This window comes from Embiotoca jacksoni, unplaced genomic scaffold (genome assembly GCF_022577435.1).
Source record: "Embiotoca jacksoni isolate LCO1_2020_lvr unplaced genomic scaffold, fEmbJac1.0.p SCAF_7, whole genome shotgun sequence".
In the NCBI taxonomy this organism is placed as follows: Eukaryota; Metazoa; Chordata; class Actinopteri; family Embiotocidae; genus Embiotoca; species Embiotoca jacksoni.
Window position 1 is genome coordinate 2,168,295 of NW_027185425.1, and position 22,195 is coordinate 2,190,489.

Below are 22,195 nucleotides of genomic sequence, written 5' to 3' on the forward strand. Positions count from 1 at the left end.
TTCTGATTGGGAATGCTTGTTGCAGTTCTGTTGTTGGCCACCGGGGCAAAAAACAAATTGTGCAGCCATCATGTTGTTTACAAGGTGATGCTCCCTCTGTCTGTAAAACGTAAAAGTTCAAGGCCGAAAATTTCAATTAAATGTTATATGGTCTGTTTGTGAAGCAGTTACAGCCCCACACTGCTTTGCCTGTATGGACAGGACTTGACCTTCACATTGTTCGCAGAATGAGGTGAACTGTTTTGGAGATTCAATTACAAGGTCAAATATGACGGGGAATAAAAATGGCAGCAGCTTTGTGTGAATACAAAGTGGTTGGGGAGTTAATCATAGCGCTATCATGCAAACAGGATTATGCAAGTGCCTCCTGATTGTCCTTCAATCTTTGTTAAACAGTCACAGGGGACACTGGCATTACAGTGCAGGAAAGATTGACAGCAATAGTTCAGGGACGATGTTTTTATTGATTACTCAGACAGAGTGCCACCAAATCTCTTCTCATATCTTCTCCACGTATGTCTCAGAGGAATGTCATTGTTTTTATGCCGGGAGGAGCTTTTGCAACTCTCCGGTTTCCCCTAAAGTCCCAGGGATTCCTCAGAAAGGTGGTTTATTCTTCTGAACAATGCCCAGTTTGTCCAGGCATCTTCCGAGGGCCCCACGCTGTTTGTTTGGCCACTGAAGGAGGAATTTTCCGCTCCGCGTCTTCCCCGGAGAGAGCAGCTTTCTTCTCGTCTTGTTTTATAGACACAGGTGGAAGTGGGTCACCGCGGTGCGTGTGACAGTGTTTTTGTAGAGAAAATATTGATGCATCTGCCAGAGAATATTTTAATCTGCACTTGGTGGGTTGCTTTTCTCACGCGCTGCATGAGTGCACGGTGACTTCAGCAAGTGCAACCGGTTTTTATTTAGGCCAAGATGGTGGACCGATTTGACTATGTGCATCTAATTTGTGTGTTTGACACAAAGGCGTAGTTTTACATAAACAGGGGGAGGCCGCTGCTTCTCCTTGACATCAGGGCATTACCATAGCATGCTGTGGTTTAAAAAAAAAAAAAGAAGTCATGCTTAATTTAACCGGCCATTCCTCCACCCTCTCATTTAGCGTAATCGCGGCCTGTCAATGCCTTTTAAAAATAGCACCGTGGCGTCACTTTCATAAGGCAGCAACCCAATCAATCGCAGTCCTCGCTCAGCCGGCTCTGTTACCGCTTCACAGACAAAACAAACAACAGACAAGTGAAAGTATTGGGCGTGTCATCAAATACATCATGAGTAAATTAATATCGCAAGTGAAAGTAAATCGCGGCGGAATCACGCCACTGGCTTAATCCTCTTGAACATATGCTCGGCCGGTCTAAGTTTATCTGCCGGCCTGACCTGAGCTGAATGAATGACTCCACTGTAATCTGTCTCCCAGCTGGAACTCGACCCACGTTGGCGAAATCCTGCACTGGCAACAATAGCAATATCAAATGTCATTTTTGTAGACATGGAGAATAAAGTGTCCAGACGCAGGCGGGACAGCTCGTTCTGAACATGACAAACTCATTAAAGTTAGACTTCAAAAGAGATCATGGAAAAAGGATTCATTCTGCGTGTGAAATGAACACTGACCTAATATATTTAAAACGATTTTGAAGGAGATGAAATAGGAGCAAACTTGAAAACAATGAAAAGACCAAACTGAAGCAGGACGAACTTTGCTGCTTTGACAAGTGCAGACAATAAAAAAATAAAGGGAAGGAGCACATTAAAGCATCCTTGCGACGTTATCATATCAAAACAAAATGCAAATAGTTGGCCAAAACTACCCCTTTTTGAGTGACATTCACATTTCAAGAGGGGCAGAACGCCACTCACCTGTCAGGTCAGGAGAGCAACCAGGTGGCTTCTCTTTCACATTCGTGCCTCAACACTGAGTCCGACTGTGACGTTCAGAGGCTTCTAGAAGAAACATTCGATGCGAATGACCTAAACTGTGGGAGAATGACTCTTCGGTTCACCAGCATGAAAGTGCCCACTCGAAGTGCGTTGAAAATGCAGAAGCCCGCAGCACAATCGTCGCTCTCCACGGACCCTACTCACTGTTTTTCGCCACTGTGCTGCTTCTTTCTGTTCCCCAAACATTTCCCACAAAATTGAATGTGCGCTCTCCGCTCAAGTTTCAGGTCCATTGTGAAATGAATCAGATGCAAGTCAGCGATTACGTTACACTTAATTGATCATAATTAGAAACGGAATAGAGTTGTGTGGAAACTTAATCGGTAGGAAAACAGAGCTGGACTTTAATATACTTTTAAAAACTGGGTGTCTTGCATCCGTCCTCTCTGACCCCGACGATAGCAGCTTAATTCAACCAGGAAAAGAGATGCAGGCGGCTTCTTCATGTGACTCCGCAGAAAGCAGCTGGTTCATTTAACCAGATCACAGATCAAAGAAAGCAGCCGAGGCCTCTGCTTTCTCTGCCGGATGCTCCGCTGCCTTTGAAGTTTGCTCTGTGCAGCCTCAGTTTCAGATTAAAAAAAAGAGCACCTCGCCTCCTCTTCAGGTACCTTTTAACATCTCTCTCCGCAAACCTCATATCTTCCTGATTCATCCGTTTAAAAATGGCTGCACGGCTCGAGTGTGTTTATGTAAAAAGAGAGACGAGTTCATAGGCTCATGTAACTGTCCTACATCCAAGGACACTCCAAACATAGCTCCACTTCTCCAGGCCACAAATTACCCAGCGGCGTGAACGGTGTGAAATAGCACAGTCTGGGCACCGTGCTGCCCAACTTCAAAGTGTAAACATAGTAAATTATTCCTGAGAGTGTGAGCGCGTGTGAAATGTTTAGTGAGACACTTGGAGAAAGAGATTAACTAATTAGTGCAGGTTCAAGTCTGCAGTGAGTCACTGTGTGTGTCAGAGGTGCAGATTTGTCATTTACAGACACATTAAAGTCCGTGTAAATGTGTAATATGTGTTCTGGGTTTGTCACACGACAGAAACATTTTCAATCACTCAACTAAATTTGATTTATCACAAAAATAATCAAGCGTATAAAATTCGGTTTCAAATAAAAAAAATAAAAATAAAAAAAAAAGGCAAGATTTACCATGATGCTAATGCGCTCTAGTTTTTATACTGTGTTCGGGGACATGCTACCGTAAGTATGGCTGCAGTGAATAAAAGATGAACATTGCTTCTCCATAGTTTTGACTCAAAGCAGATGCAGATGATGGCCTGACAGGTCTGGTTGGTTCACCAGCAGGAATGATAAATGTAATGTCATCCCTGGTATCGTCCTTTCGAGCTTCGGCTCCAAAACTGCCACAGAACGTGCAGCTTAATACATTTAAATTAGGTTTAAAGAAATCCTTCAATTGGAACATTTATGCCATCTTGCTACTTCGGAGCGGTTTGGAGCCAGAAGTGACCATATTTGGGCGAGCTGGGAGGAAGCGAGTGGTGTATCTGACTCGATCAGATTGGAAACCCAACAATCCTACATCCCGCCCACCGATAGCCGTAACCTGGCTGCACCACAGGGCCTGTCAATCAAACAGACACGCCCCCCAAAAACACTGCCTTATTTTCTAATTAATGACGTGATTATTTATTTATTTATTTAAGGAGCGAATTCAGCTAACAACACTGTAAGAACTTGTAGAAATTTTGTTTTGCTTTTTTTCAGACCTGGAAGCTCCGTGCCGGTTAGTCTATCATCTCCACTGAATTAATCTCAGGAGGCTGACATGAATGCTTTCCCCCACCTGCTCGCTTCTGTTTACAGCGTGCACATTCGACATGACGTACAACATGTCACCAGACTGAATCTCTGAGCTCTCGCGGACGCGTGTTTTCTTACATAAACATCATGTCCAGAGAAGCTTTTAGAATAAAAGCATCTCACGAGTGAACGATCACGGAGCCCCACACGTGACTACAAGGGCCCTTTCACCGGTGAGATCATGAGAGCGGAGGGTCGCTGAGCCGGATCATGGGAACCAGTGAGTCTGATCAGACTGAACCGCCTCGGCCCCTTGTGTTACAGAATCATATGACAGAGGTCAACGCGCAGCAGAGGCCTGCGGCCATCGGCCATCGGCCATCCCGACCTCGCTCTTGAAATCATCTGTGTATCTGCAGGCTGCGTCCACGCATTTTTCTGCGAATGTTCCCGCTCACGAGGGAGAGCGTTCCTGCCCGGAGCCACATGAGTGGAATTAGGCTAAAATCTCACGAGTGAGTTATATAATGTTTATTTACGGTAATGTCCCCCCCCCAACAGGGACACGAAGACGACGGAAACGAAATCCGTCTTAACAAGCAGGAGGATCACTTTTCTTTACATTAATGTTGGAGCAGGGCAAAAAAAAAAAAAAAAAAAGCGAATCTCCGTCTGCAGTTGAAACGTCGAGTTGGAGTGTAGAAAACCTTTTTTTTTTTTTAAGGTGGCACTCGCGTAGTTTCACTGACAGGTTTTCATGCAGTTTATATTACATGACACGCAGTAATGGGATTTGTGACGTGAATTTTGGACACAGGAGGCCTCTGTTCATCGGAGGAGCCGAGTTCAGACATTTGACCTTTGAAAGATGGCCCCTGCAGAATCACATCATTATGTCATTAAATAGAGTACGACGGGCTTGAAATATATTAAATAGGAATGTTTAAAGGCACATTCAGAGTCAAACGAGCGAACTCTCATTCATGCATTCTGAAACACTGCTGACCGATTCCGTCTGTTAAACTCAGTTTAGACCAAAGACAGACGAGATGATTTGAACGTTTCTACCGTTTGCAGTCCTGCAGTCTGCGACATCCTGAAACCTGATCGTTTACAGCAAGGCAACTAGACCCGACGGTGTAACATCTCCACGGCAACAACTCTCTGACGGCTTTTTTTTTTTCCAGCTGGATATATTTTGTAATTGTGACGGTATAGTTCTGTGCAACACCTTCGCTGTTGCTGCTGGCGAAACTGCGAAAACATGAAATAAATGGTGCGTCAACGGAAACCCAGGGGTGTTATGTAAAATTGATGCTGTGAACTTGAGGCAGGAGTTCCCCTGTTTTTGTCATTTTCTCTCGACTTTCTCAGAGCAGTTCCTTCGCTTACAGGAGTTTGTGTCTCTAATAAGAAGAATAAACGCAAACAATCGTGCGATACGTTCAAAAACGATGCCGTCGTCGTCGTCACGAGACGATCATTCTGTGACATAAACGGTAAAATCATGACATTTATGTGGTAAAAGCAGCTCCGTAAGGAAGCGTTTACTAAAAAAGATGTAAATCAAATGGGACGAATAAAGTCTCTCATTTTTATGAGCTATAATGTTTCTGCGGTGAATCCAGTTTGTCCGATTGATATTCTGCGTCTCTCTCGGCAGCTGGGTGTAGGTGTCGGCTGGATTATCTTCTCTTTGCGTAATTGGGATTATCTGAGCCTTCGTGCATGATTGCGTGCAATAATCTGGAAACAAAAAAATTCATTCAGCAGAATAATATCTGCAAACCCCCCCCCCATTCCCCTCCCCCCTTCGTCCCAGCACTGAGCCGAGGTTTCAGATGAAGCGCGGATACATGACGGGGATTGGTGGGAATCGCTCGCGGCGGGATTTAACGGGCCGCTCTTTAATCTTGACTGCGCGAGTGAAAGAGCGGATGAATGGATGGAGAGGGGGGGACGGACAGGGGTTTATTCCCATGGTCGTGAGTGTCTGTGTGTCATTGTGATTTCACATAATGTCTCCGAGGCGAGAAAAGAGCTCAAAAAAGAAAAAGACAGCCGCCGCCGCCGCAGCATCGGTCGTCATAAATAGTTGCATCACGTGGGATCAAAATGATCAACTGCCACGCCTTATTTTGCATTTCGTCCTGCTGTTGACGTTCGACACCCGACGTCAAGTTCACAAACGAGCGAAACGCCACCTTGTGGTTTCACAGCAGGTTATCCGCGGAAACATCTCTCGCGACGATGAGACTCCCGACGCGTCCAGAAGACGGCAGCCACGCCGACGAAACTCAAATGTACCGGCTGCGCTCAGCCAACCGAGGCCGCAGAAATCGAAGCCGCTGCGTTCGGTGACTCCGGGGCCCCGCGTGGTTCGAACGACGTGCGACGGTCCCTCGCGGCTCGGACGGTTGTTTTCATGTCGTGAGCGTTTCCCGGCAGCGCCGCGGACGCTTTGGACTCGGGTCTCCCGCAGATGCGCTCTCTCTCCTCGGCTCCGACTCAAAGCGCGTCTGGCTAATTTTAGCCGCTCGCCGCCGCCGCCGCCCGCCACGGCCGCGCACATCTGCTGCCATGCGCGTTCGTTTACTCCTCCGTTTCTGACGGCTCCCGCTGAACGGAGTTCACCGCGAAGACATCACCTTGTTTTTGTTATTCAATCTGAGCTCTCTGCTGTTTTCTGCTCATAACTCGGCACGAGGTCACGCGGCGCTCCCTCGCTCTCGCTCTCACGCTGTCGGACGGAAAAAACATCAGAACTTTGAGTTGTCAACGCTTTTGCAAGTGTCGGGCGTGGCCTTTAATGCAGATAGTTTATTACTCATTTAGTCGTTAATAGAATATTGACAAAGTATTTTGATCATTGGGTTATTTTGAAGTCATATTTTTCAGAAACGAGAGGGTTTTTTTTTTTCAGCTTCTGATGTGAGAACTTGCTGCGCTTTTGATTCAACATTTAATATCCTTGTATTTTGGACGATTAGACTCCAGGACGTTTGGGCGAAGGCATTTGTTCTTCCTTCCTCTTCTTATTTTTTTTCAATAAATCCATCGTTTTAACATTAGAAAATATGACCGCGCATCATCATTTCATCACCAAAGTCAGCAGGATTCATCCTCTGAAGACCGTCGATGTCTGTAGAGCTTTTTATGAAAATCCATTTAGTCATAACTGAGATGTTTCAGTCTGAACGGAAAGGGTTAATCAGCAATGAAACTAGTCTTGAGGTTTAATGTGATTAAAGGTTTAAAAAAAAGAAAAAAAAAAGAACAGAAAGTACAGAAGATGTTTTGCATTTATGACTACAGGAAATAGCTGACACAGGCTTATGATCTGGAACAAATTACAACAAACCAAACAGCAGAATAAGCATTAATTTCCATACTCAAAGCAGTTGTGAATGCGGAGAACCAGGAGGTGGGAGTTCAGTCAGAGTCTGAAAGATAATGAAGTCAAATGTGGATGAACAAAAGCTCCAAGGAAAGAAGATGAAAAACACAAGAACTATGATTATTAGGGAGGTTTGTTGGTTTGAGACGGATCCGGTCCAGGTCGGGCCAACGGAGGATCCTGAGGGATTTGAGCTGCAGATAATAGACTTAAAGAAGGATCCCTGCAGCTCCGTCCTTCTCTTCTCAATGAGAGCTATAATCACCGAGCCCACTGATGTGGAAACCTGCCAGGAGGATCGCGGTGTGTCTGGACGCGCTCGACCGTGATGGACCCATTGATCGACTGCATTCAGCTGATCACACTGTGCCGGAAGATACCAGCCGGGTTTGTGCAGCGCAGTTTGAAATATAACCTGAGCAGCCTCTCAGTCATGTGAGCGTCATGATGACCAATATATTACCCTCTAATGAACTAAAAATATAATTCCTCCAATTAGAGCACAGTCATGCTTTTATTATACGAATTATATCACACTAAAAACGTTGCATAGTTCTGCTTTGAAAAATAAAATAAAGATTTAAGTGAAAAAAAAAAAACTTGCATAACTGTAAAATAGTGACGGGATGACTTCACTAATTCAGGTTGGTATGAAGTGGTATATTCAAGCCCCGTCGCGCTAATTGAAACATGCTGCTCTTGTGTGTGGGTGCTGGGCTCACAGTTGGGAGGGAGGTCGCGAAATGTCGGGTCTTGACAGCCTGTTGCCATGGATACGGCGATCCGATCCGGCCTCACGCCACCTTTCCGCCCTTTTGTAAGACGTCAAGAATAGCCTGTGCGTTAGCAAATTGGCTAATAGGATAGACTCGGTGACTACAACAGAGACACGAGGGGAGAGTTGGCCGTCAGTCAGAGTTAGAGGTCACTGAGGTCAAAGATGTTGTGAAATTAAACGCCTTAAGGTTCAAATGAGGCGGAAAAACAACCAGCTTAGTCCTCGGTGTAAATGTTTTTTTTAAGATGCTTGTTGTCCTCTGTGGATTCAGTCTGTCTCAGTATCGTCCTTCTCTTCGTGAAGTCCCAGACCGACTCGGTGACGTGGAGATTAGAGCTCCGTCGGGGGTCAGATCATCTGTTTCAGGACTCCTTGCTCTTCTCTCGGCTGAAGATGGGTTTCTTCATGATTCTTTATGTCTTACGAAGAATGAATCTGTGGCCAATCAGGCGTCTCCCACAGCAAAGTAGCAGCAGGTTAAATGCTTTCTGATATAAGTGTTATGATTTCTGCCGGTTACAGTAACGGTGAGCAGCGAGCCAGAAGGCTGACACGTGAAAAATCTACGTGACGGAGACAAATTCTTGAAAGTAATTGCAAAGTATCGTTTAACGTCACGACGCCCGGCTCTAATCACTGTGGCACTTTTTGCACTCATCAAGTACATCTCTTCCTTTTACCACAAACGTTGACGTGCCGAGTGACGTCCGACCTTTTTCCTCCGAGCTCACAAAAACCTCCGACTTTTCTCGTCAGATGTTCCCAGTTTGACAGGCGACAGAAATCATTTTTCCCCACTCGAAGCTCTGAACTTTCCCACTTCCCAGTTGCTTTTGAACGCACCGTAAGCATCTAAAGCCCTGCATCTTGTGTGCAGAGATATACTTGAAGGCGCAGCACTCAGGGAACCAACATCTGTGTCTGTGTCGTAACGTCCACTTTTTGTAACTCTTCTCTGCCGAAGGAGATGGGAGAGGCGCGAAGTGGGATAATCTGATAAACTCACTGATGCACACAGATATGTGGAGTGCTGTGGAGAGCTGGTGAAAACATCCAATCTTCCTGCCTACAACTGTCCCTAAAAGCACGTGTAAATGGATTAAATCCATCAGAGAAAAAAAAAAAGATCTGTGCTGCCATTAGCCTCTGTTAATTGATTTTCCCGGTGGAGCCCCTGTGTAGATTATACCCCCCCCCCCCCAAAAAAAAAAAAGAAAAGAATCTTGCAGCACCATTAAAGCCCGGGCAGCTTGACTCCTGACGGGAGGCGCAGTGACACCGCGGCCCCGGTTTGAACAACACCCACAGGTAGGCCGAGAAACAGACGACCAATTATGAGCAGCAGATCAACGCGTTCCTTCCCGGACCTCCTCCCTCTCACCTGGCCCGCTGTCAAGCTGCTTGTTCTCTGCCTCCTCGCATCTACTTCACAATTACTGCCTGTCTGATGGAGTGATAATCACTGCCGCAATCAAATCAGGCTTCCGACGCGCTCCCGTGTTTCTGCTGCGGCGCTGCAGTTTGTGCCAGAGTGCTGCTGCTCTGATGAGGGGCATGTGATCAAAACAAGAAGGAGAAGCCAAACCATCGAGGGCCTCGTTCAGTGTTACCGTCGGTCTCTCCCTGCCTCTGCTGCTGCACCAGGATTCACTGAATAAAAAAATTTAAAAAAAAAAACACTGGAAAGGTTCAGTTCAAATCTCCGGGATCGGATTTTGAAAGTCTTTTTTTTTAAAGATTTTGCATCGGGTTTCTAGTCGACTCAAACAAATCTTTTATCACATCTTTTATTGCTCATTGTTAGTTGTTTGCAGTCATGCAGTTATCGTGAGCAGGTTCTCACGTAAAGCCGCCGCTGACCGCTGTTTTTCCTGCTAAAAATGGACGATGCCACCGGACGTAGAATATCATCTGCAGTTTGCGGGGATTTCACGAGAACCCAAACTTTGATACCAAGTTGATGTTAAAATTCTCAAAACAAGACAGTACGTTCTTTATGGTGCCACCGATGTTGTCGGTACTGGAACAGCTGAAGATGCGCCAGTGCTGGTCAGTGGCACAAATGCTCCCAAGTCATATGCCACCTTCATGTATCTTTATTGAAATGTTTATTTAATATTTCCATTACTGAACAGTAACAACATGTGGAATAACAACAAGTGACAACAAGGTCTATTACAACTCGTGGAATTTATTATTTTCTTTTTAAAATGTGTCGTTGAGAATCGTGAAATTTATTGTGGTATACATCCGTAATGACGATTAATTCTGTCACAGTTCCTCTGAAAGTTAGATGTTAGTTTTTTTTTTTCCAAACTGCTGATTGTACTCTGATAAAAACTGAGGCATCACGTAACAACTGTCAGCAAACTGTTTTATAGTTCAACAGAGAAAATACATTTCAGCTGACTGCAGCATCTTAAATACAAGAGTCACGGTTCAACTTCTCATTAAACTTTGCTTTTTTATTCGACCAAGTAGTTTATAAAAACAATCAGGTGTCACAGTCAGTATCTTACAACTGTTATTTCAGAACAATTAATAATCGATATTTCATATCAGTTGCTGCAAATCCCATTTTCTGTCTGGAGGTGCAGGTTGCTAGAATGAATTAGTCTACAAATATGCATGTTAATGTTGATTCATCTTTTAATCTGTGGATATAAACGATCCACACATCCAAATAAAATCTCTGACTTGGTTATTTATAACTTTGGTATTTTCAAATAATGAAAAACACGATGAGATTTGGACACCTCCCCAGGCTGAACTTTAGCAAGCATGCAAGGTGGCAATTTGGAGGACATTGTGTGACTGTTTCTTTTATATTTGAGTGTAAAATTAGTATATACGACTTTTTCCCTTCCATTTCAAACTGGCTCCAAACAGGAAACTTGCGCAGACTTGCATTGTTGATCATTTTCATGATTAAGTGTAATAAAACCCCTGAGTAAAATTTTATGTCAAGTGGAGGAAAAATCCATTTTCAGGTTTGTACCTGAGTGTTTTTCCATCAGCTGAACTCAAATGTGAGAACACGAGATGGATCAGATGAAGTGTGTCAAATGCACGTGGATAAAAGCCCTCGCTGTCACCTGAGGATATTTCCGCACGCTCAGACGTATCAGTCTCTTCAGTCGGCATCACCCCATGTTCACCGCACGTGACGGAACAAAAACCCGTATTTCTTGTTTATCCTGCTGGTTGAAACTCACCGCAGCCTTTGCATTATAAGTTGATTAGGAAAGTGGAAAAAAACAAACCTCATTGTAAGTACTTGACGTGTTCCTGGTATTTTTTTTTTATTGACTCTTCCGGAATTGCAATAAAACGCAGCCGCAAAAAAAATCATCACCTCCCATTTAAGTGGAGCAATCTGTTGCGAAGGATGTTTGAGCAGGCAGCAATTTAACTTAAATTTCTGGGAATAAAAATGCTCTTATCACTAATGCTTGAGAAATACCATTTGGTGTGCAACGTGTTCTTGTTTTGTTTGCTCGGGAACAAAACGTTTTGATCCACTTGTCCTGAAATCACTCATGAGTAACACATTTTTCCTGCACCGTAGGCTGAGAAATCCAAACACAGCGTGCAGGAGCCAGCTTGAGGCGTCCTGCTGAGTAATGCCGCTCAGGACACAAAGACTGTCATGTGCATGACGTGTTCGTCTCAGACGGGAGTTAGTCCAGCGTCCTGACTCCAGAGGAAAAGGACACTAGCTGCACTCAAGATTGTTAACTCAAGATGTGAATTTTCCAGAACGAATGGGGCAGATGTGACGCCGGAAGGTGAGCCGGGGTGAGACTATCTGCCCAGTCATGAAGCCGGGACACCTTGTCATGCGATAAGACCATTAGAGAAGGATCTGGTCTCCTTAAATAACCTGGATTGAAGTCTTCCCTGGTGCCATGGAGAGAAAAAAAAAAGAAGGCAGGAGAAGCTGGTTAGGTGGTGTGAGAGGTGGGTAGAGTGGAGGGGGCGATGTGGTGGCACGCAGGAGGAGGAGGAGGAGGAGGGTGAGGAGAAGTAGGAGGGGGAGGGTGGGAGATGAAGTGAAAAGCGGAGAGGCTGACTCAGAGTCACTGGGAGAGAACATCCTGCATTGAGTGCCGTGCAGTGTTAAGAGGCTGAGTCACCGTCCACGGTGGGGAGATCGTGTCCTGGAAAAACTTCTTAGTGTGTGATCCAGCTCTCCATTTATGACCATGCACGCAAACCCACTGGATGCTCTTGTGTTTAAATCGGCCGGGGGTCCATGTGTGGAATTTGTTTCTTCGCGTTGTGTACAACAGAAAACTAAGGTGCCTGAAAAGTCTTTTTTTTTTTAACCTCTAAAACTCAGCTGGATGCTCTGGTGGATTCATGTTTGCAGACAAGAACATTACCGTGGTGATGTCAACGTTTAATAAAGACGGCTTAAATATTTCCATCTGTTATAATGCTGAAGCCATAAAAAAAATGATTTCTTGGAGTTGAATTTTCACCGGCTTAATGTTGCATAAGTTTCTTTTGTGGTTGCAAGCAAGCGGCAAACAACTGCGACGTTCCCCGTTGGCTTGTGAAATGCCGTTATGTAGCCTCGAAATTGGATTTTGGCCGTCGCCATCTTGCTCGTTCAGAGCCGTTTGGAGCCAAAGGTGAGAAAATGTGGACGAGCTGGGGAGGACTGACCGTCGGATCTGACTATAGCTGATTGGAAACCCGACCACACAGATAGCGGAAACCTGACTGCACCACAAGCCTGTCAGTCAAACAAACAAGAAACAAGGCTTTTTGAGGCCTTGGTTTTAATTAATGACGGGATTATTTTCAGATGAACCACCAGAAAACTAATAAGAAAAAGGGACTTTAGCTAACAAATTTAGCTGAGAACTTAAAAAAAATTCTGGATTTTGTATTTCATGAGAGAAGTTGAATGGGAGTCAATGGAGCTGGAGGCTTTTTGGAGCCAACCTCTAGTGGCTCTCGGTGGTATTGCAGTTTGTGGCACTTCCGCATCGGCCTACTTTTTCAGACCCAGAAACTCCGTCCACTTTTATATACAGTCTGTGTTAGCAAGGTGTCTCAGATAGAAAGCATTAGCATTCATTTGAAGTTGTGTTTTTGGCCACCTGGATAATGAATCCCTGAAGGAAATATTGGTTTCTCTTGCTGTTATGTTCCAACATGTTCAACAGCTTTAGTTGCTAATTTTATCTGCCTACTGTTTGGTTGTGGGCAAATAAAGCTTTTTTTTTTTGGGCTCCAAACTGCTGCCTGTTGCTGCCAAAAACAAAACCAGAACAGTAAAACAAAACAGTGAAGTTGTGGGTCGTATTTGTCAAAACAAAGAGCTGAAAGATACCAAAATATTCCCAGAACTGAGGGAAAAGAGGTCTGATGATGGTTCTCTGTGGATTCATTATGAGCAGCTGCTTGCACTTGACCCACTTCTAATGTACAAATATGGATTTGTGCATCTTTAATTTTAAAGATGTAAAAATGTGAAATTAGCTGTTAAAAATTCCCACCACGTTAACTTTAAATCTAACGTTGTAACTCCGCCAGCTGTTGACCTAGTTTTGTGAACAATCCCCAGTTCCATTCAAAAATCCTGAAAACATAACATCAGCGAGGGACACTGCCTTGTCTAATTGTGAAATAATAACAGATATGAAAGTAAACATATTTTTTTGTAAGACCAGAGACTGAAACATGATATCCGATTTGTTTCCGGTTCTTTCAGTCACATCCCATACAGATGTTGTAACAGCAGATTCAAGTTTTGATCCTCTACTTGAACAGCATAAAAAAAAATATACCACCTTTCTCCCTCCACCATGAAGATCAGGTGAAAAGGATTGCGTGCTCATTAAACTCGAAGTCTGAATCAAACCTCAATCACCCTCAAACTGCGGCCTCGCAAAGCTTCTCAAATCTCGGTGTAGTTTCATAAGCGCAGCTGAAAGCCGCTGAAACCAAGCGGAGCCTCAGCTGCCCCTCAGCTCTCCTGGTTTCTCTGACGGAGCATCCAGATCGGACTGAACTGAGGGTCCTCGAGAAACTGCCCCCGACACACCGACTCAGACAGACAGAAGGGGCCCTGCCAGTTCAAATTAAAGTCAGTAAAGTTAAAGTAGAGGCAGACTTTGCAGACCATTTGACAATAATTTATGGCTTGATCGGACATTTACATTCACATTTCTGCTTCTCGAATCAATCAAAACCTGACCAAACACATTTTAATGAAATAAAAACTCACATTTTATACATGTTTGATAATCACAAGTTATTTATCAAACAACAATGCCAACAATGCTGGTTTTAAATTCTCAAATGTGATCATTTGCTGCTTTTTAGCTGTTTTATGCCCCTGTAAAGTGAATGTCTTTGGTCCGGGAGCTTGTGATGATCTTTTTCAGTTTTCTCACAATCGTCGAGCTATTAATTATTTCTTAATCGTTAACTACAGCCCTGTCTCAGACAAGTTGGCGTCTCCTGGAACGTGGAGATGGTGGTCAGCTGACTGACACAAAGGCATTATTCACATGCCGACCCTGTATGGTTTAATGTCACTTACGTAACTCTCTCTCAAGTCTTCACCCACTTATTATACACTGCGTATATACTTCTGTGTAGACGCCACACAAATGCAGGATATAAACGCACTCTGCTGGAATTAAAACATGTGACAAAGTGATTCTGAGAAAACGCTCAGAGGGTGGAGTTGTTATGTGATACTCCGGTGCGTCCTCAGAGCGCCACCTTTAACAAATCAGAGAGCAGTGACGACATTTGGAGCAGCAATCTCTGAACTATCTGCTTGCCGAAAGGCCTTTAGGAAGATTACAGATCTAGTTTAGTGATGGGAGTGGTTTCTGTGATCAGGCCAATGAGTGCTTGAAGTTTGATTCAGCAGTCTTAACCTCTCTGGCCATTCATCTCGATTAATTCATTCACAAGGTCTTTGTTTCCCATTAGCAGTCCATAAGACTTTTATTCCAGATTAGACCCATCGCAGCCGCCACTTGGGTTTTAGAAAAACACATTAGAAACTCAGTATTTTTCTATTTCAGGTTTTGAAGTTGTTTAAAAGCATTCTCAACTTTTCCAGGAAAAAGATTTATGTACAGAAATACTACATTTTATGATAATCTTAAAACAAATATAGTAAAGCTCCATGGTTAAGTCATGATAATAAAGAAGTCAGAGAAAATCTAGAAATATGGGCAAATACCAACCCAAAACACCTGCCTGGTTAGATACCACTAAATGTTAGTCAGAGATTATGTCTTGTTAAAGTTGGGTTAAACAACCTCATCTCAAGGTCCAATTTCCAGTTTTTTCTGGAGCTTTTTTCCATCATACAGTTGAAAGCTCCCGAAAAGTGGAGCTTGGTTGCAGTTGTTTTTGTCGAAATACTGTTTCCAAGTTCCGAAATAAATTAATTAACACCAAAACAAAGCGCTGAATGACACTAAAACTCTCAGAGCCCAGGAGAACTCAGAGTTTGTTGATGATCCTCCGTGGGTTCATCAAGTGGCAACTTCAATATTATATGTAACCACTTAATCCATTGTTAGTATAAAACTATTGATTAGTTCAGATTTATACGTAACAGTAAAGAGTGAAAAAAAATTCTACTGTGTGTAACTTTGAATTTCTGCCATCTCTTTCTAAAAATCTCAAAGTTCCCAGTAAAAATACTGAACATGTCAGTGGTAGCGACTTCCCTTCCTTATTGTGACGCATGAAAATAAAACTAATTTTGGAAAAGCATTTGTGGCTTAGAGTTATTTTAAGATCTCTGCTCAGAGGCTTGAGATGTGATTATCTGATTGGTCGAGGCTACCAAATCATTTCAAGCTTTGTCTGATCTGAGCTCGTTATGTTGTTGGTATTGTGCAGACGGGTTCATGCAGCAAAACAGACCCCATCATAAATTATCTTGGGACATAGCTGAGATATGATTATTCAAAGAGATCAAACCATGATATTTATTATTCTGTGGACGCTTCAGAGACGGCGGGTGAAAGATAAACGCAGTGATTTCTTATTTATAGCTTCAACAGAAGGCGCTCTGAGGTTCCTGTTTTGTTTTTTTTGTGCAAATTACTCAAACTTTATTTAAGGCTCGGACTGATGCAGAAAAGAGAAGCAGATAAAGCAGCCTGTGTTTTAGTCGAAACAACATTCATATTGTCAGTTTTGGATTCTCATTCGTATGCAGGCTGTGTCAGCTGGATGAGTGGTCAGCGTCACTGAAGGCAAACAAAGCTGAAATTCATGCCGGGTGTCTGCTGATGGTGCGGGGCCCCGACAGACGGCCGCTTATCTATGGCTCGTATTGTTGTACGGCAGAGCAGCGTGAGTCATCGACCGCGAGCGTTCTCCTCGTAGATGGTCCAGAGCTGCTGCCACCACCCACCAGCAACGGCTGTCCGAAGCCCTCCTACAGAGAAATAGTCCACGGCGGTGGTGAAAAAGCACTTTTCAAAATTCTTAATTGTAAGTAGGAACATTTTAATTGAAAAGTGGCATACACAGTATCCCTCTAACAAAATATATATGAAAAACACTGAATATTTCATGAGCAAATAAGGAAAGCAATCTTCAGTGCAACGGCATCATGTGCTCAACTTTAATGCCAGTTAAAGCAAATTAGTAAGTTATTTTTATATGGTGTGACTATAATAAAGGAAATTTCCTTCCTGATTCTTATTTTGGACTAATTCCAATCAATTGTGAAATTTGTCAGACAACTTTATTTAGCATGATAGATTCCTATATGTATTCACCAACCTGTATATATATTTTTTTGATTTTTCTTGTATTTATAACTGACTCCGTTTTGTAAACTTTACTTTCTTGTTTTTAATGTTTCTTTTGACCCTTCCTTTCAGTGCTAGTAAACCACAGTGTGACCTCTGTAACCTTTTGTAAAATGCGCTGTCACGGTTGCTTCTAATTCAAATTTATACCCTTTAAATAATTTGTCTTACCGTTTCCCTGTTGTTATTTCTTCTTTATTTATTCACAGATCAAAGTTAAATTTTTAAGATTTTCCGCGAAACATCCGGCAGCCATCTTTGGTGTTTTACTGCCCCCTGCCGGGAAACCCCCGTACTAAACCGTCTACTGACGTCACGTCCGGCGAACTCGTTCAGTTGAAGTCGACGGACGAACGTGGAAGGTGAGTTTGACGAATCCGCTTCCATCTACCTGAAATTACAAACGATTTAGAGTTTCTGACGTCGCGAAATGCTTTTAAAACTATTAAGCTGTTTTAAAATCGTAGTTTTGTTGGAAAATTTAGTATAAAAAAAAAAAAAAAATTTAAAGTCGGTGAAACGTGTTTCTTCCCCAGCTGTAACACAAACATGGTCACGTGAGTTTGTATTTCTTATTTCTAAGGGGGGGCTTACTTACAGGCTGCGTTGTGTTTGTTGGTCCTGCAGACCTTTCCAGCGAGACTCAGCCTGCGGTGGTTCTGGTCTTTCCTGTTGTGTCTGCTAGAGAGACGAGGGGGTCGTTTGAGGCCCTGCCGCGGCTCCTCGCGGCGGGGTTATAGGTAGACCTCCGACAAACTTAGTAGAAGTTGTTATAAGTAATAAAACAAAAAAAACAGCCTGGTTTAATTCAAGCGCACTGTTGACTGATCTTAAGGGAAAACTCTTTGAACCTGCACCATTTACATGTAGAAAATAATAATAATAATAAAAAGTTAAAGCCAGTCTACACTTTTATTTTTTTTGTTTTGGTCTGCAGTTTCTATGATTGTGCAAGTATTGTATGGTTTGTTGGGATATGCACATGTTCACGTTTGTAAAATATTAAGACTGAACTGGAGGTCAGAAAGTTGATCTGCAAAGATTTTTGATAATTCAATAATTTTAGTCATTTCTTCAAGCAAAATTGTCAAATGTTTTCTTTTTCTGACTCGCTGATATCAGGATTTGATGCTTTTTGTTGTCGCCTGACTGAAATCTGAATATTTCGCTGGTCTTTCTGTTTTGTTTCGTCCAGATGAAACCAGCTGGAATCTCCAGCGACGACGACGACGGCGGCGCGCGAAGACGGGCAGCTGCCGTCTCCCGACGTGAACACGGCCGCCAGACGTAACCATGGTGACGTTTCCCTTCCTGTAGTTTGTCCTGCAGACCTTTCCAGCGAGACTCAGCCTGCGGTGGTTCTGTTCTTTCCTGTTGTGTCTGCTAGAGAGACGAGGGGGTCGTTTGAGGCCCTGCTGCGGCTCCTCGTGGCGGGGTTATAGGTAGACCTCCGACAAACTTAGTAGAAGTTGTTATAAGTAATAAAACAAAAACGAGAGCCTGGTTTAATTCAAGCGCACTGTTGACTGATCTTAAGAGAAAACTCCTTGAACAATGTGAGTGTAATATCCTGTGTTCATGTATATTAATACAGTGGCCTCGGTGATATTGATGGTTTTTGCTGCTTTAAGTATTTGAATTTGAGAAATTAGGAAGTTTGAGATGATATTTGTACAGTTGGACAAAGACCAGTTTTATTTCATGCTTCATGTACTGTATGTACAGCGCACAAGTATTTATATATACTGTATATGGATATATCCTATCCAAAATCATGTTAAACAAATTGAAATGTCACTACTGTAAACACTTTGGGATACGTATATGTATATATATAACTTTTGAATATTGATTAACATGTGAATATTTATTTATTTGCATGTAAAAAAAAGAAAAGCTAAAGCCTGTCTACTCTGTTTTCAAGTTTTCAACAGTTGTTGGAATATGTACACGTTCACACTTGTAAAATATTGAGGCTGAACTGAAAGTCGGTTATCAACCGAAAATTGATCTGCAACCATTTTGATAGTTCAATAATCATTTGTCATTTCGAGCAAAAAATGTCAAATTTTTTCCGTTTCTGACTTTTTTTTGTCGTCACAACTGACCGTAATCTTTTTTTTGTCTTATTTTTGTTTTGTTTGCGTTTTATAGATCTAAAACAGCTGGAACCTCCGTTGATGAGCCGTCAGCTGCTGCCGCCCGGTGACGTGAAGAGGACGTAACCATGGTGACGTTTCCCTTCCTGTAGTTTGTCCTGCAGACCTTTTCCAGCGAGACTCAGCCTGCGGTGGTTCTGGTCTTTCCTGTTGTGTCTGCTAGAGAGACGAGGGGGTCGTTTGAGGCCCTGCCGCGGCTCCTCGTGGCGGGGTTATAGGTAGACCTCCGACAAACTTAGTAGAAGTTGTTATAAGTAATAAAACAAAAAAAACAGCCTGGTTTAATTCAAGCGCACTGTTGACTGATCTTAAGGGAAAACTCTTTGAACCTGCACCATTTACATGTAGAAAATAATAATAATAATAAAAAGTTAAAGCCAGTCTACACTTTTATTTTTTTTGTTTTGGTCTGCAGTTTCTATGATTGTGCAAGTATTGTATGGTTTGTTGGGATATGCACATGTTCACGTTTGTAAAATATTAAGACTGAACTGGAGGTCAGAAAGTTGATCTGCAAAGATTTTTGATAATTCAATAATTTTAGTCATTTCTTCAAGCAAAATTGTCAAATGTTTTCTTTTTCTGACTCGCTGATATCAGGATTTGATGCTTTTTGTTGTCGCCTGACTGAAATCTGAATATTTCGCTGGTCTTTCTGTTTTGTTTCGTCCAGATGAAACCAGCTGGAATCTCCAGCGACGACGACGGCGGCGCGCGAAGACGGGCAGCTGCCGTCTCCCGACGTGAACACGACCGCCAGACGTAACCATGGTGACGTTTCCCTTCCTGTAGTTTGTCCTGCAGACCTTTTCCAGCGAGACTCAGCCTGCGGTGGTTCTGTTCTTTCCTGTTGTGTCTGCTAGAGAGACGAGGGGGTCGTTTGAGGCCCTGCTGCGGCTCCTCGTGGCGGGGTTATAGGTAGACCTCCGACAAACTTAGTAGAAGTTGTTATAAGTAATAAAACAAAAACGAGAGCCTGGTTTAATTCAAGCGCACTGTTGACTGATCTTAAGAGAAAACTCCTTGAACAATGTGAGTGTAATATCCTGTGTTCATGTATATTAATACAGTGGCCTCGGTGATATTGATGGTTTTTGCTGCTTTAAGTATTTGAATTTGAGAAATTAGGAAAGTTTGAGATGATATTTGTACAGTTGGACAAAGACCAGTTTTATTTCATGCTTCATGTACTGTATGTACAGCGCACAAGTATTTATATATACTGTATATGGATATATCCTATCCAAAATCATGTTAAACAAATTGAAATGTCACTACTGTAAACACTTTGGGATACTTGTATATATATATAACTTTTGAATATTGATTAACATGTGAATATTTATTTATTTGCATGTAAAAAAAGAAAAGCTAAAGCCTGTCTACTCTGTTTTCAAGTTTTCAACAGTTGTTGGAATATGTACACGTTCACACTTGTAAAATATTGAGGCTGAACTGAAAGTCGGTTATCAACCGAAAATTGATCTGCAACAATTTTGATAGTTCAATAATTATAACAATAACTTTTCTATTTTTTTTTTAAATTTGTCGTCACAGCCGACCATAATCTTTTTTTTGTCTTATTTTTGTTTTGTTTGCGTTTTATAGATCTAAAACAGCTGGAACCTCCGTTGATGAGCCGTCAGCTGCTGCCGCCCGGTGACGTGAAGAGGACGTAACCATGGTGACGTTTCCCTTCGTGTAGTTTGTCCTGCAGACCTTTCCAGCGAGACTCAGCCTGCGGTGGTTCTGGTCTTTCCTGTTGTGTCTGCTAGAGAGACGAGGGGGTCGTTTGAGGCCCTGCCGCGGCTCCTCGCGGCGGGGTTATAGGTAGACCTCCGACATCATCTCACTCGGGTTTTGAGACGCGTGTTGTCCAGCTCAGTTGTTGTTTGTTAGTTTATCCACCGAAACGTGTCTTTTTTTATTTCCTTGAACTGGAGGAAGTCGAGTTAAAACTTTTTTTAAATTTTTTTTTTTAATTCGGGTCAAGACGTCAAATATGACAACAAATGAGTCTTTGAATGTCAGTCAAACCTGGACTTTCAGGCTCCGTGTTTTATATGGCAGACGACTGAAACGGTTGTAGTTTTTATTTTATTCAACACTGTTGATGGTTTTTTTATTTGTTTTAAATGTCGTTGCGCTCGGTTATAATTTGGTCATAACCTGGTGTGTGTACTGCAGTCAGTCATGTTATCAGGAGATGTGTCGCATAGTGAAGATAAATACGCAGGAACATTTGTAAAAAAAAAAAAAAGCATCTGAGAAATTCTCTTTTATTGTCTTCAGGGAACCGGAGCTCCCCGACCGCGCTGACGAGAAAACGTCACATGTGGTCGTGTGGATCGATGTTTCACCGGTAAGACTTTTGATGGCAGGTGACGACAACCTCCCATTTCCTCGCGTTGTTGTAAATTTAACTTTCATAAACTTTGTCTTCATTGTTTGTTGTCTGCAGATTTCATCCCTGAGAGCTGGACATTCATCTGCCGAAAGAGAACACAATTCATTTGGCTGTCTGAATGAAGCACCATCAAAAAGAAGACTGAAATGTGTTTTTTTGAGGGATTTTCATGTGGAATACATGTTTACCGAGTCATTTAAAGCATTTCATTTAAATTACTGACGGATTTGTGGGGATTAATAAAATATCTGAAAGAGTAAAACATCGTCTTGCGCCATTATTTCCACCAGATATTTTAGAAAAAGCCACGGCTCGGTTACATATTACACATTAGATCGAGGTGATCTGCTGCTGTGGAACAGGATTTTCTTGGACTTTGGCCAGCGGTAAACTACACGACATGATTTTTAAATTAAAATCCACAAATCTGGATTCTGATGTTGCGTTTCAGCAGAATTCATTAAATGTGCTTTCATCCGTTTCCTGATTTAAAAACACTGAACGAATCCAGTATCAGTGTTTGATAAAAAACGTAACTAACATCCTGACACGTCTTCACACAGAAAGAAAATGCTTCGAATATTGAACAGTAGACATTTATTTACTCTGCTTTAAAGTTAATGTTATATTGACTGACATCCACAGGAGGGCGATGGTTCACCACAATCCTTCCTCAATCTTTCAGGACAAGTAATTGTTGATCTAAAATGTAATAAAATCACATTGATTTACCTTCTAACAGTCTTCAGCAGTGAAGATGGCGTGAATTGGGATTTATCACTTTTTGTTTCATCCCTCAAACTATAATATTATTATGGTACTTTTTACACTAAATTCAAATCTGTATTTAGAATTTTTCTATCGGGTCTTTTTTTTTTTTTAAAAAAGCGGTATACTGTATATATTATTCATAATAAAAGGATATTTT

The 22,195-nt window shown here is 42.5% G+C and overlaps 1 long non-coding RNA gene and 5 other non-coding genes across 14 annotated transcripts in view; all 6 read left to right on the forward strand.

Moving 5' to 3' along the window:
- The window catches only part of LOC138214843 (uncharacterized), a 39,468-nt gene extending 17,939 nt beyond the window's left edge, over positions 1–21,529 (forward strand). Inside the window, exons 1-8 of one of the 9 annotated variants that reach the window (XR_011179655.1) lie at positions 16,108–16,378; positions 16,911–17,063; positions 17,329–17,441; positions 17,897–17,997; positions 18,856–18,931; positions 19,534–19,892; positions 20,469–21,222; positions 21,322–21,529. This is a non-coding gene — a long non-coding RNA (uncharacterized lncRNA). The other 8 variants (XR_011179656.1, XR_011179658.1, XR_011179662.1 and 5 more) reach the window with 8 other exon arrangements.
- LOC138215126 (small nucleolar RNA SNORA9) lies at positions 17,323–17,458 on the forward strand. The gene has a single exon (XR_011179697.1). It is a non-coding gene; the product is annotated as a small nucleolar RNA SNORA9 (small nucleolar RNA).
- On the forward strand, positions 18,025–18,160 carry LOC138215127 (small nucleolar RNA SNORA9). Its single transcript, XR_011179698.1, has one exon. It is a non-coding gene; the product is annotated as a small nucleolar RNA SNORA9 (small nucleolar RNA).
- On the forward strand, positions 18,959–19,095 carry LOC138215131 (small nucleolar RNA SNORA9). The gene has a single exon (XR_011179701.1). It is a non-coding gene; the product is annotated as a small nucleolar RNA SNORA9 (small nucleolar RNA).
- Positions 19,659–19,795, forward strand: LOC138215129 (small nucleolar RNA SNORA9). Its single transcript, XR_011179700.1, has one exon. It is a non-coding gene; the product is annotated as a small nucleolar RNA SNORA9 (small nucleolar RNA).
- Positions 20,572–20,707, forward strand: LOC138215128 (small nucleolar RNA SNORA9). The gene has a single exon (XR_011179699.1). It is a non-coding gene; the product is annotated as a small nucleolar RNA SNORA9 (small nucleolar RNA).
- Positions 21,530–22,195: the final 666 nt, after the last annotated feature.